A 13,155-nucleotide genomic window follows, 5' to 3' on the forward strand; every position below is an offset into this window, starting at 1 on the left:
ACAGGTTTTCACCATGTTGACCAGGCTGGTCTTGAACTTCTGATCTCAGGTGGTCCACCTGCCTCGATCTCCCAAACTGCTGGGATTACAGACATGAGCTACTGCGCCCAGCCCAATTTTTTTTTTTTTTTTTTTGAGACAGAGTATCTCTGTGTCGCCCAGGCTGGAGTGCAGTGGTGTGAACTTGGCTCACTGCAACCTCTACCTCCCAGGTTCAAGAGATTCTCCTGCCTCAGCCTCCCAGGTAGCTGGGACTACAGGTATCTAACACCAAGCCCAGCAAATTTTTTTTTTTTTTTTTTGTAATTTTAGTAGAGACAGAATTTCACTATGTTGGTCAGGCTGGTTTTGAATCTGACCTTGTGATCCACTTGCCTCAGCCTCCCAAAGTGTTGGGATTACAGGTGTGAGCCACCACTCCCAGTCAACACAATTATTTATTTTTATTTTTATTTTTTTGAGATGGAGTCTTGCTCTGTTGCCCACGTTGGAGTACAGTGGTGTGATCTCGGCTCACTGCAAGCTCCGCCTCCTGGGTTCAAATGATTCTCCTGCCTCAGCCTCCTGAATAGCTGGGACTACAGGCACCCGCCACCACGCCTGGCTAATTTTTTGTATTTTCAGTAGAGACACGGTTTCACCGTGTTAGCCAGGATGGTCTCGATCTCCTGACCTCGTGTTCCACCTGCCTCGGCCTCCCAAAGTGCTGGGATTACAGGCTTGGGCCACTGTGCCCGGCCCCAGTAAACAAAATTTTTAAATGACAGAAGTAAGTCCCTCTTTATCAGTAATTAAACATAAAAGGTTAAACACTGCAATCGAAACAGACTGAAAGAAAGGGTAAAAACATGATCCAATTATATGCTGTCTACAAGACACTCACTTTAGATCCAAAGATACAAATAAAATTTGAAAGTGAAAAGATGGAGCAAGATATTCCACAGAAACGGTAACCAAAAGTTTGCTGGTGTGGCTATACTGATATCAAACAAAATAAACTTTGAGTCAAAAATTGTTACAAGAGACAAAGAAGTATATTAGATGTTGATTAAAATAATAATAATAATAATAAATGTGACTGGGCATGGTGGCTCATGCCTGCAATTTCAACAATTTGGGAGGCCGAGGCAGGCGAATCACTTGAGCCCAGGAGTTCAAGACCAGCTTGGGCAATATGGCGAAACCCTGTCTCTAAGAAAAATACAAAAAAAAAGTTAGCTGGATATGGTGGTGCACACCTGCAGTCCCAGCTAGTCGGGGGTGCTGAGGAGGAAGGATCACTTGTACCTGGGAGGTCAAGGCTGCAATGAGCCATGAGTGCACCACTGCTCTCCAGTCTGGGTGACAGAATCATACCTTGTCTCAAAAAAAAAAAAAGAGCAAGTACATCAAGAATATACAACATTTACAAATATATACACCCAGTAACTGAGTCCCAAAATATATGAAGAAGCAAATGTCGGCAGAACTGAAAGGAGAAGTGGACAGTTTACAATAATACTTGCAGAATTCAATACCCTACTCACATTAATAACGAGATCAACCAGACAGAAGATCAATAAGGAAATTCAGAACTTTAAAACACAGCAAACCAAGTAGATCTAACAGGCATATACAGAGCAATCCACCCGATTACAACAGAATACACATTCTTCTCAGGGGTACATGGCACATTTTCCAGGATACAACATATGTTAGGGTACAAATGAAGTCTCAAAAGATTTTAAAAGGTACGTATCATACAAAATATCTTCTCCAACCAGAACAGGATGTAGTTAGAAATCAATAACAGAAGGAAAACTGGAAAATTCACAAATTTATGGAAATTACACACTTTTAAACAATGAATGGATCAAAGAAGAAATCGCAAGGGAAGTTAGGAAACAGACACAAAAGAAAAAAACACAACACACCAAAACTTATGGATGGAGCCAAAGCAGTGCTAAGAGGGAAAGTTTATAGCTATGAACATTTAGATCCTTTTAATCTCAAATCAACAACAATGTGATAATTTAAATAAGTAGGAAAAGGACAAACTAAAATAAAAGCTAGCAGAAGGAAAAGATTAAAGCTGAGATAAATAAAATAGAGAATAGAAAAATCACAGAGAAAATCAACAAAACCAAAAATTAGTTCTTCAAAATTATCAACAAAATCACAAACTTTAGCTGGATAGGCTAAGGAAAAACGGGAGAAGAATTACATTACTAAAATCAGAAATGAAAGTGAGGCCATCAGTACCAATTTTACAGAAATAAAGAGGATTATACAAGAGCAACATAAGTAATTGTACAGCAATAAATTGGATAACACAGATGAAATGGACAAATTCCTAGAAACACAGAATCAACCAAGACTAAACCACGAAGAAATAGAAAATCTGAACAGACCTATAGTAAGAAAATTGAATCACTAATCGAAAATCTTCTAACAAAGAAAAGTTCTAGACCTGATGGCTTTGCCAGTGAATACTACCAAACATTTAAAGAATTAATACCAATCCTATTCTAACTTTCCCAGGAAATTGTAGAAGAAACACTTCCTAACACATTCTACGAGGCCCGTATGACCCACACCAAAGCCAAAGACAATTTAGGAAAACTACAAACCAATACCCCTTACAAACCGTGTTTTGTAAGGATGCAAAAATCCTCAACAAGCCAGGCACTGTGGCTCACGCCTATAATCCCAGCACTTTGGGAGGCCGAGGGGGGGGGGGTGGATCAATTGAGGTCAGGGGTTCGAGACCCACCTGGCCAACATGGTGAAACCTCTCTCTACTAAAAATACAAAAATTAGCTGGGCGCGGTGGCACACACCTGTAGTCCCAGCTGCTTTGGAGGCTGAGGCAAGGGAATTGCTTGAACCCGGGAGGAGGAAGTTGCGGTGAGCTGGGATGGCACCACTGTCCTCCAGCCTGAGGGACAGAGCAAGGCTCTGCGTAAAAAAAAAAAAAAAAAAAAAAAAACTTGGCTGGGCGCGGTGGCTCAAGCCTGTAATCCCAGCACTTTGGGAGGCCGAGGCGGGCGGATCACAAGGTCAGGAGATCGAGACCCTCCTGGCTAACACGGTGAAACCCCATCTCTACTAAAAACAAAAAATACAAAAAACTAGCCGGGAGCGGTGGCGGGCGCCTGTAGTCCCAGCTACTCCGAGGCTGAGGCGGGAGAATGGCGGGAACCCGGGAGGCGGAGCTTGCAGTGACCATCCTGGGCAACATAGCAAGACTCTGTCTCTACAAGATAAACCTTTAAAAACAGGACACACTTTGGCTATGCGGACTCTTTTTTTGGTTCCATATTAATTTTAGGGTTGTTTTTTCTATTTATGTGAGGAATGATGGTGGTATTTTGATGGGAGTTGTATTGAATTTGTGGATTGCTTTTGGCAGGATGGTCATTTTCACAACATTGATTCTACCCATCCATGAGCATGGGATGTGTTTCCATTTGTGTCGTCTATGATTTCTTTCAGCAGCATTTTGCAGTTTTCCTTGTGTAGAGATCTTTCAACTCCTTGCTTAGATATATTCCTAAGTTTTATTTTATTTTATTATTTTATTTTATATTTTATTGTTGCAGCTATTGTAAAAGGGGTTGAGTTCTTGCTTTGTCAGGTTGGTTAATGTTGCTGTACAGCAGAGCTGCCAATTTTGTTTGTTTTTGACAGTCTCACTCTGTCGCCCAGGCTGGAGTGCAGTGGCACCATCTCTTGGCTCACTGCAACCTCTGCCTCCCCGGTGAGGGAGGCGGAGAGGTGGGGACTGGGGGGTGTGGGAGGTGGCGGTGGGGAAGCAGGGTGGGGCGGGGCGGTGGGGGATGCAGGCGGGGCGTGGCGGTGGGGGATGCAGGCGGGGCGTGGCGGTGGGGGATGCAGGGCGGGGGGTGGCGGTTGGGGAGCAGGGTGAGCGAAGACTCTAATAGAGGGAAATCAGGGGCTACTGCAGGCAGAGCAGGCTCCTTAGTAGAAGAAGGTGGGAAGGAGGAGAGAGGTCCAGGTTCTTTTCCATCCCACGCCCTCCACTTCCCAAGCTGCAAGACGGTGGCCTTAGTTCCTTCTTGCCCTTCCACCACCGTCCAGCGATAAGGCGAGAGAAATCAGGTGCAGGAAGGAGGGGCGGGCAGTCATGGAAAAAACCACAAACAGGTGAGCTCTGCGCCCGGCTCCGGCGCACAGATGAGCCACCCTCCTGCGGAGCGGCCGCGGCAGGCAGGCCAGGGAAGGAGCCGCGCGTGTGCCCGGGCCGGCCGCTAAGCCTCGCGGCGCCTCCACCTCAGGCCTTAGCACCACCGGCCGTGCTCCGTGGCTTCCCGGGCTGGGCCGCTGTGGTCGCTGTTCCGCGGGCGCAGCACGCGCCTCTCCACGTGATCTAGAGCTTCAATTTTGCAAGATGGAAAGAGCTCTGAAGATATGGATGGGGGTGACGTTAGCACAACAATGTGATCCTACTTAATGCCACTGAGTTGTATACTTAAAAACGGTTAAGTTGGTACATTCTGTGAGTATTTTAAATTTTTAAAATAAGAAATAGGAACTTAAACAAATTAAGAAGCAAAAAAACAACCCCATTTAAAAGTGGGCAAAGGACAGGAAAAGACACTTTTCAAAAGGAGACATACAGCCAACAAGCACATGAAAAAAATCCTGGGCATCACTAATCACTCCAGCCTGGGGGACAGGGAAAGATCCCGTCACTAACAAAAACAGAGGTCAAATGTCAGATCTATTTAAGAATAACTAAGGCCAGGCGCGGTGGCTCACACCTGTAATCCCAGCACTTTGGGAGGCCGAGGCGGGCAGATCACGAGGTCAGGAGTTCAAGACCAGCCTGGCCAACATAGTGAAACCCCGTCTCTACTAAAAATACAAAAAGTAGCTAGGCGTGGTGGCACACTCTCCTGTAATCCCAGCTACTCGGGAGGCTGAGGCAGGAGAATCACTTGAACCCGGGAGGTGGAGGTTGTGGTGAGCCAAGATCCCGCCACTCCGTCTAAAAATAAATAAATAAATAGGCCGGGCACGGCGGCTCACGCATGTAATCCCAGCACTTTGGGAGGCCGAGGCAGGCGGATCACGAGGTCAGGAGTTTGAGATCAGCCTGACCAACATGGTGAAACCCCGTCTCTACTAAAAATACAAAAATTAGCCGGGCATGGTGATGTATGCCTGTAATCCCAGCTACTCGGGAGGCTGAGGCAGGAGAATCGCTGGAACCCAGGAGGTGGAGGTTGCAGTGAGCCGAGATAGCGACACTGCACTCCAGGCTAGGCGACAGAGTGAGACTCCATCGAGGTCAGGAGATCGAGACCATCCTGGCTAACACGGTGAAACCCCATCTCTACTAAAAATACAAAAAACTAGCCGGGCGTGGTGGCGGCGCCTGTGGTCCCAGCTACTCGGGAGCCTGAGGCAGGAGAATGGCGTGAACCCGGGAGGCGGAGCTTGCAGTGAGCCGAGATCACACCACTGCACTCCAGCCTGGGCGACAGAGCGAGACTCTCTCAAAATAAAATAAAATAAATACATAAAGCTACAATAGTTGCCAAAGGATACACTGCATGAAAAGACATTAAGTGCAGCATCAAAACCATAAAACCTGGGAGGAGGGAGAGTAAAAACGGAGAGTTTCTGTATGAGATTAAAATTAAGCTATTACCATCTTAAATTAACTTGTTATACGTATAAGATGTTTTACGTAAGCCTCAGGGTAATCACAGAGTAATCACAAAGCAAAAGCCTATAACAGGCACACAAAAAATAAAAAGGAAAGAACCAAACCGTACCACAGTAGAAAGCCGTCAAACCACAGAGGAGGAAAACAGAAGATTCACACAACAGCTAGAAAACAATTTAACAGAATGGCAGGAGTAAGTACAGGCCTATCAATAACAACCTAAAACAGAAATGGATTAAATTATCTAAAAGATGTCGAGGGGTTGAATAAATAAAAAGGCAAGACCCAGTTATACGCTGCCCAAGCTCAGCTGTAAGAACACACGTAGACCGAAAGTGAAGGGACAGAAGATATTCTATGCAAATGGAAACCAAAAGAGGAGAAGAGTGGTTATACTTAGATCAAATAGACCTGAAGTCAGAAACTGTAAAAAGACACAAAGTCATTATATTATGACAAAGGAGTCCATTCAGAAAAAGGATATCACAATTATAAGTATGAATGTACCCAATACCAGAGCACCCAAATGTAGAAAGCCAATATTAGCAGATTTAAAGGGAGAAACAGGCTTCAATACGATGATAGTAGGGACTTCGACACCCCACTTCCAGCAGTGGGCAGATGATCCCAAGAGAAAATCAATAAAAAATGCTAGAGTTAAACCTAAACTCTAGACCAAACGGACATGACTGGTATTTACAGAATATTTCATCCAACAGCTGCAGAATACACGTTCTTTTTTTTTTTCTTTTTTTTTTGAGATGAAGTCTTGCCTTGTCACCCAGGCTGGAGTGCAATGGCCTCCCGGGTTCAAGCAGTTCTCCTGCCTCAGCCACCCGAGTAGCTGGGATTACAGGCTCACACCATCACACCCAGCTAATTTTTTTTTTTCTTTTTTTTTTTTGAGATGGAGTCTCCCTCTGTCTCCCAGGCTGGAATGCAGTGGCGCGATCTCAGCTCACTGCAAGCTCCGCCTCCCGGGTCCACCCTATTCTCCTGCCTCAGCCTCCAGAGTAGCTGGGACTACAGGCGCCACCACCACGCCCAGCTAATTTTTTTTTTTGGTATTTTTAGTAGAAATGGGGTTTCACCATGTTAGCCAGGATGGTCTCGATCTGCTGACCTTGTGATCCGCCTACCTCGGCCTCCCAAAAGTGCTGGGATTACAGGTGTGAGCCACCGCCCCGGCTAGTTTTTCGTATCTTTAATAGAGATGGGGTTTCACCATGTTGGTGAGGCTGGTCTCAAACTCCTGACCTCGTGATCTGCCTGCCTCACCCTACCAAAGTGCTGGGATTACAGATGTGAGCCACCACCCCTGGCCAGAATACACGTTCTTTTTCTTTCTTTCTTTCTTTTTTTGAGACAGAGTCTTGCTTTGTCCCCCAGCCTGGAGTGTAGTGGTGCAATCTCAACTCACTGCAACCTCTGCCTCCAGAGTTCAAGCCACTCTCCTGCCTCAGCCTCCTGAGTAGCTGGGACTACAGGCGCCTGCCACCATGCCTTGCTATCTTTTTTTTTTTTTTGTATTTTTAGTAGAGACAGGGTTTCACCAAATACACATTCTTCTTGTCAGCACATAAACATTCTCCAGGATACACCATATCTTAGGCCACAAAATAAGTATCAACAAATTCTAGCATATTGAAATCAGATCAAGTATCTTTGCTGACCACACTGGAATAAAACTAGAAAATCAATAATAAGAGAAATTTGGAAACTGTACAAATATGTGGAAATTAAACATGTTCCTCAATGACCAATGGTCAAAGGAGAAATTAAGAGGGTAATTTAAAATTTTATTGAAACACACCAAAACCTAAGGGTTGCTGCAAAAGCAGTAGTAAGAGGGAATTTTGTAACAATAAGCTTCTGCATAAAAAAAAAAAAGAAAGATTTCAAATAACCTAACAGTACACCTCAAAATAACAAGAACAAACCAGACCCAAAATTAGTGAAAAGGAAAGACATAATAAAGATCAGAGCAGAAATAAACAAAACGGAGATAATTTTTTAAAAGATCAATGAAACAAAAAGTTTCCTTTTCACAAGATAAATGAAACTGACAAACCATTAGCTAGACTAATTTAAAAAATATGGAGGAGGCTGGGCACAGTGGTTCATGCCTGTAATCCCAACACTTTGGGAGGCCGAAACGGGCAAATCACCTGAGGTCGGGAGTTCAAGACCAGCCTGACCAACATGGCAAAACCCCATCTCTACAAAAAATACAAAATTAGCCGGATGTGGTGCCGCATGCCTGTAATTCCAGCTACTCAGGAGGCTGAGGCATGAGAATCGCTTGAACCCGGGAGGCAGAGGTTGCGGTGAGCCGAGATCGCGCCATTGCACTCCAGCCAGGGCAACAAGAGCGAAACTCCGTCTCAAAAAAAAAAAAAAAATTTACATTCTTTCAGTCCTTCCACGTTCCTCTGCCTGCTTTGTTCTAGCCACGCTGCCAGTTGATTAGATGGTGGCCACCCAGACTGAGGGTGGGTCTGCCTCTCCCAGTTCACTCACTCAAATGTTAATCTCCTTTGACAACACCCTCACAGACACACCCAGGAACAATACTTTGCATCCTTCAATCCAACCAAGTTGACATTCAGTATTAATCATCACATATATTAAAAAAAATGAAGAGATATTTCATGTTTATGCATTAAAAGAAAGTTGATTTGCCCCAAATTGGTCATAGATTAATTGTAACTCTAATCAAAATCCCAGCATATCATACGTATGTGGAAACTGATTAAAAATAAGTCTAAAATTTAAATGAAAATTCAACCTGTGAAAAATTGCAAAGTCACTTTTGAGGAACAGGTTGGAAGGACTTACGCTTCCAGGTATGCAGATTTTTATATAACTAAGGTAATGAAGATACGGTAGTATTGAAATCAATTCAATAGTCCCATAGATAGTTTTTTTTTGGGGGGGTAAATGTATAAATGGATGCTTCTGGTCTTAAAGCTTGAGCCTTACATTTGTTTTAGCTGAGTTCCTTCCTCAGGAAACAACCTTCAGTCCTCTCAAAAAAAAAAAAAAAAAAAAAAAGTATCAAAGAACTGAAAATCACCAGATTTCCACATCCAGACAATGAGATAGATGCTAGACCCTTCATTCATCATGATTGCTTCCTTGCCCCTCTTTAGTTTGTTTGTTACACATTGTGTCATTTCTTCCTCGCTGTATAAACCCCTAGTTTTAGTTGGTCGGGGAGATGGATTTGTCAGCCACAGCACCTGATTAAAACATTCCTCCTCGACAATACTTGTCTCCTCTGTCACTGGCTTTCTGTGTGGTGGGTGGCCAGACCTAGATTGAACCTCTGATGTTTTGGTGACAGTATCAGTACAAAAATAGACAAAGCCCAGAAAATGAGCCATCAGTGTAGATCTTTAATTTGTGACTGAGGTGGAACTAGAGAAAAGTGTAGAAAGAATGACCTTCTCATAATGGTCATGGGATAGCAAGATATTCCATGGGGTGAAAGACAGAAACTCGACACACACGCCTACTTCACCCTACACAGAAAAGGCAATTACAGGGCCCATAGGTCTAAATATGAAAGAAAAAAAATAAAATTTATAAATGATAAAAAGTAAATATCTTCATGACATCAAGATAGAGAATGGTTTCTTTAAACGAACACAAGGCCAGGCACGGTGGCTCATGCCTATAATCACTGCACTCTGGGAGGCTGAGGGGGGCAGATTACCTGAGGTCAGGAGTTCAAGATCAGCCTGGCCAACATGACAAAACCCCATCTCTACTAAAAATACAAAATTTAGCCAGGCGTGGTGGCACACACCTGTAATCCCAGCTACTCGGGAGTCTGAGGCAGATGAATCACTTGAACCCAGGAGGCGGAGGTTGTAGTGAACCAAGATCTCGCCACTGCACTCCAGCCTGGGCAACAGAGCAAGGCTCCATCACAAACAAAAAATAATAATAATAAAATAATAAAAGAACACAAATAACACCAACCATAAGGAAACTTATTCATAAGGGTGCTGTGTTAAAATTAAAATCTTCTGTCTTAACCCTGCCTCCCAAATAGAGACCATTAAGGAAGTGAAAAGTCAGACAGTGAATGAGAGAGGATATTTGTAGCACAATGTCCTCAAGTACCTTTTCCACAGTATCTGCCATCCCACATGCTGTTCTGCGTGCGACCTTGCCTCCCTCTAATAATCGTGGGGAACATGTCCCCTAGGCAGGCTGTGACTTCTTTGAGACTATCTAGTTTCCACCCAGTTCTCTTGGATAGTCACTCTGGGGCAGCCACCTGCTATGCAAGAACTTCACCTAGCTTGGGGTTGCCATGCTGGAAAGACAGTGAATGGGCACACTGGTTGGCAGCCCCAGCTGAGCTTCCGGACAACAGCCACTCCAACCACCAGGATCCAACCCAGCTAAGTAAGCCCTTGTCAAATTCCTGACTCTCAAAAGCATGAGCAAAATGAAATAGCTGCTGCTTTGCCCCACAACATCTTGGAGTACTTCGTTATACAGCAATAATAAAAGAACTAACAAGAGACTCATATCCAGAATATATAAAGAACTCCTACAAATCAATAAGAAAAAGACAGATGGGGAGTGGTAGTTAAGTAGCAAAAGACTTGAAATCTACATGGCCAATTATAAAAATGCACTCAACCTCAAGGGTAATTAAAGAAAAGCTAATAGATCAGGCATGGTGGCTCACTTCTGTTAATCCCAGCACTTTGGGAGGCTGAGGCGGGTGGATTACCTGAGGTCAGGAGTTTGAGACCAGCCTGGCCAACATGGTGAAACCCTATCTCTACTAAAAATACAAAAAATTAGCTGGGTGTGGCGGCGGCCGCCTGTAATCCCAGCTACTCCAGAGGCTGAGGCAGGAGAATTGCTTGAACCAGGGAGGAGGAAGTTGCAGCGAGCCAGGATAGCGCCATTGCACTCCAACCTGGGAACAGAGTGACGCTCTGTCTCAAAAAAAAAAAAAAAAAAAAAAAAAGCTAATGAAACCACAATGAGATGCCAGTGCAAACCAACTAGAAGGGCCACGTTTTAAAAACCAAACCTAACAATACTGTGGGTAAAGGTGTGCAGCAATGGTAACTGCTTACACTGCTATGAACATGCAAAATGGTACAAATAACTTGAAAAACTACTTGGCACTGGCTACCGAAGCTGAAGACAGCATATGTACACCAGGAAACATATACACGAGTGTTGTGGCAAAAGTTGGAAACTGGTAACCACTCAAACTTCCATTAATAGCAGATGGACAGGCCAGGCGCGTTGGCTGACGCCTGTAATCCCAGCACTCTGGGAGGCCAAGGTGAGCAGATCACGAGGTCAGGAGATCGAGACCATCCTGGTTAACACAGTAAAATCCCGTCTCTACTAAATATACAAAAATTAACCATGCGTGGTGGCAGGCGCCTGTAGTCCCAGCTACTCAGGTGCTACTCAGGAGGCTGAGGCAGGAGAATGGCGTGAACCCGGGAGGTGGAGCTTTCAGTGAGCCGAGATCTCGCCACTGCACTCCAGCCCGGGCGACAGAGTGAGACTCCGTCTCAAAAAAAAAAAAAAAGGCCAGGCGCGGTGGCTCAAGCCTGTAATCCCAGCACTTTGGGAGGCCGAGACGGGCGGATCACGAGGTCAGGAGATCGAGACCATCCTGGCTAACACTGTGAAACCCCGCCTCTACTAAAAAAAAAAAAATACAAAACACTAGCCGGGCCAGGTAGTGGGCGCCTGTAGTCCCAGCTACTCGGGAGGCTGAGGCAGGAGAATGGCGTAAACCCGGGAGGCGGAGCTTGCAGTGAGCTGAGATCCAGCCACTGCACTCCAACCCGGGCGACAGAGTGAGACTCCGTCTCAAAAAAAAAAAAAAAAAAAAGGTAGATGGACAAATTGCGGTATATCATACTGTGGAAAACTATGAAGTTACAAAAATGAGCAAAATATAGGTTATCATAGCAATATAGATGAATCCCACTAATGGTGTTGAGCAAAAGAATATCAATGGTACGAATGCATTGAGATAAAGTCAAAAAAAAAAAAAAAAACATGCAAAATATGAGCTAAACAGTAGGGACACATAAACACACAGACAAGAGTAATAGACACTGGAGACAGACTCCAAAAGCAGGGAGGGAGAGAAAGGGGCAAGGGCGCCGGGCGCGGTGGCTCAAGCCTGTAATCCCAGCACTTTGGGAGGCCGAGACGGGCGGATCACGAGGTCAGGAGATCGAGACCATCCTGGCGAACACGGTGAAACCCCGTCTCTACTAAAAAATACAAAAAACTAGCCGGGCGAGGTGGCCGCGCCTGTAGTCCCAGCTACCCGGGAGGCTGAGGCAGGAGAATGGCGTAAACCCGGGAGGCGGAGCTTGCAGTGAGCTGAGATCCAGCCACAGCACTCCAGCCTGGGTGACAGAGCGAGACTCCATCTCAAAAAAAAAAAAAAAAAAAAAAGAAAGGGGCAAGGGCTGAAAAATCACCTTTTGGGTAGAGTGTCCACTGTTCAGGTGATGGGTACACTAAAAGCTCAGACTTCACCTGGACACAATATATGAATTAAGAAGTCTGCACTTATGTCCTCTAAGTATACTTTAAAATTTTAAAAGCATATTCTGGCCAGATGCGGCAGCTCATGCCTGTCATCCCAGCACTCTGGGAGGCTGAGGCAGGCGGATCACTTGAGCCCAGGAGTTTGAGACCAGCTTCGGCAACGTGGAGAAAACCCATCTATGCAAAAAATTCACTGGGCGTGGTGGCGCACACGTGTGGTCCCAGTTACTTGGGAGGCTGAGGTGAGAGGATCATTTGAGCCCGGTGAGGGGTCGAGGCTGCAGTGAGCAGAGATCATGCCACTGCACTCCAGCCTGGGTGACAAAGTGAGACCCTGTCTTTAAAAAAAGGAAAAAAAGTATATTCTGGGCCAGGCACAGTGGCTCACGCCTATAATCCCAGCACTTTGGGAAGCTGAGGTGGGCGGATCACGAGGTCACAAGTTCGAGACCAGCCTGGCCAACATGGTTAAACCCCCATCTCAACTAAAAATACAAAAATTAGCCAGGCGTGGTGGCAGGTGCCTGTAATCCCAGCTACTCAGGAGGCTGAGGTGGGAGAATCTCTTGACCCCAGGAGGCAGAGGTTGCAGTGAGGTGAGATCATCCCACTGCACTCCAGCCTGGGCAACAAGAGAGAGACTTCGTCTGAGGGGGGAAAAAAGTGTATTCTGAAAAGAAAAAAAAGCAAAACATATATTTTGGTGATAAAATGATAAAGAAAAGCAGGGAAATGATAATGCCAGGGTAGTGGCCATCTTTGGGGGTTAGTGAGGGGTCTGTGATGGGTGGTGAGGGGATGTGGGAATGTCATTGTATGTCCCTTGGCCTGGAGAATGGAAACGCAGATGTTCGTTGCTTTAAAATTCGGGTTTATAATATGCTGATATATTATATACTTCCCATAAGTGTGTTACATCT

Source organism: Trachypithecus francoisi, unplaced genomic scaffold (assembly GCF_009764315.1).
Source record: "Trachypithecus francoisi isolate TF-2019V2 unplaced genomic scaffold, Tfra_2.0 Lachesis_group2, whole genome shotgun sequence".
In the NCBI taxonomy this organism is placed as follows: Eukaryota; Metazoa; Chordata; class Mammalia; order Primates; family Cercopithecidae; genus Trachypithecus; species Trachypithecus francoisi.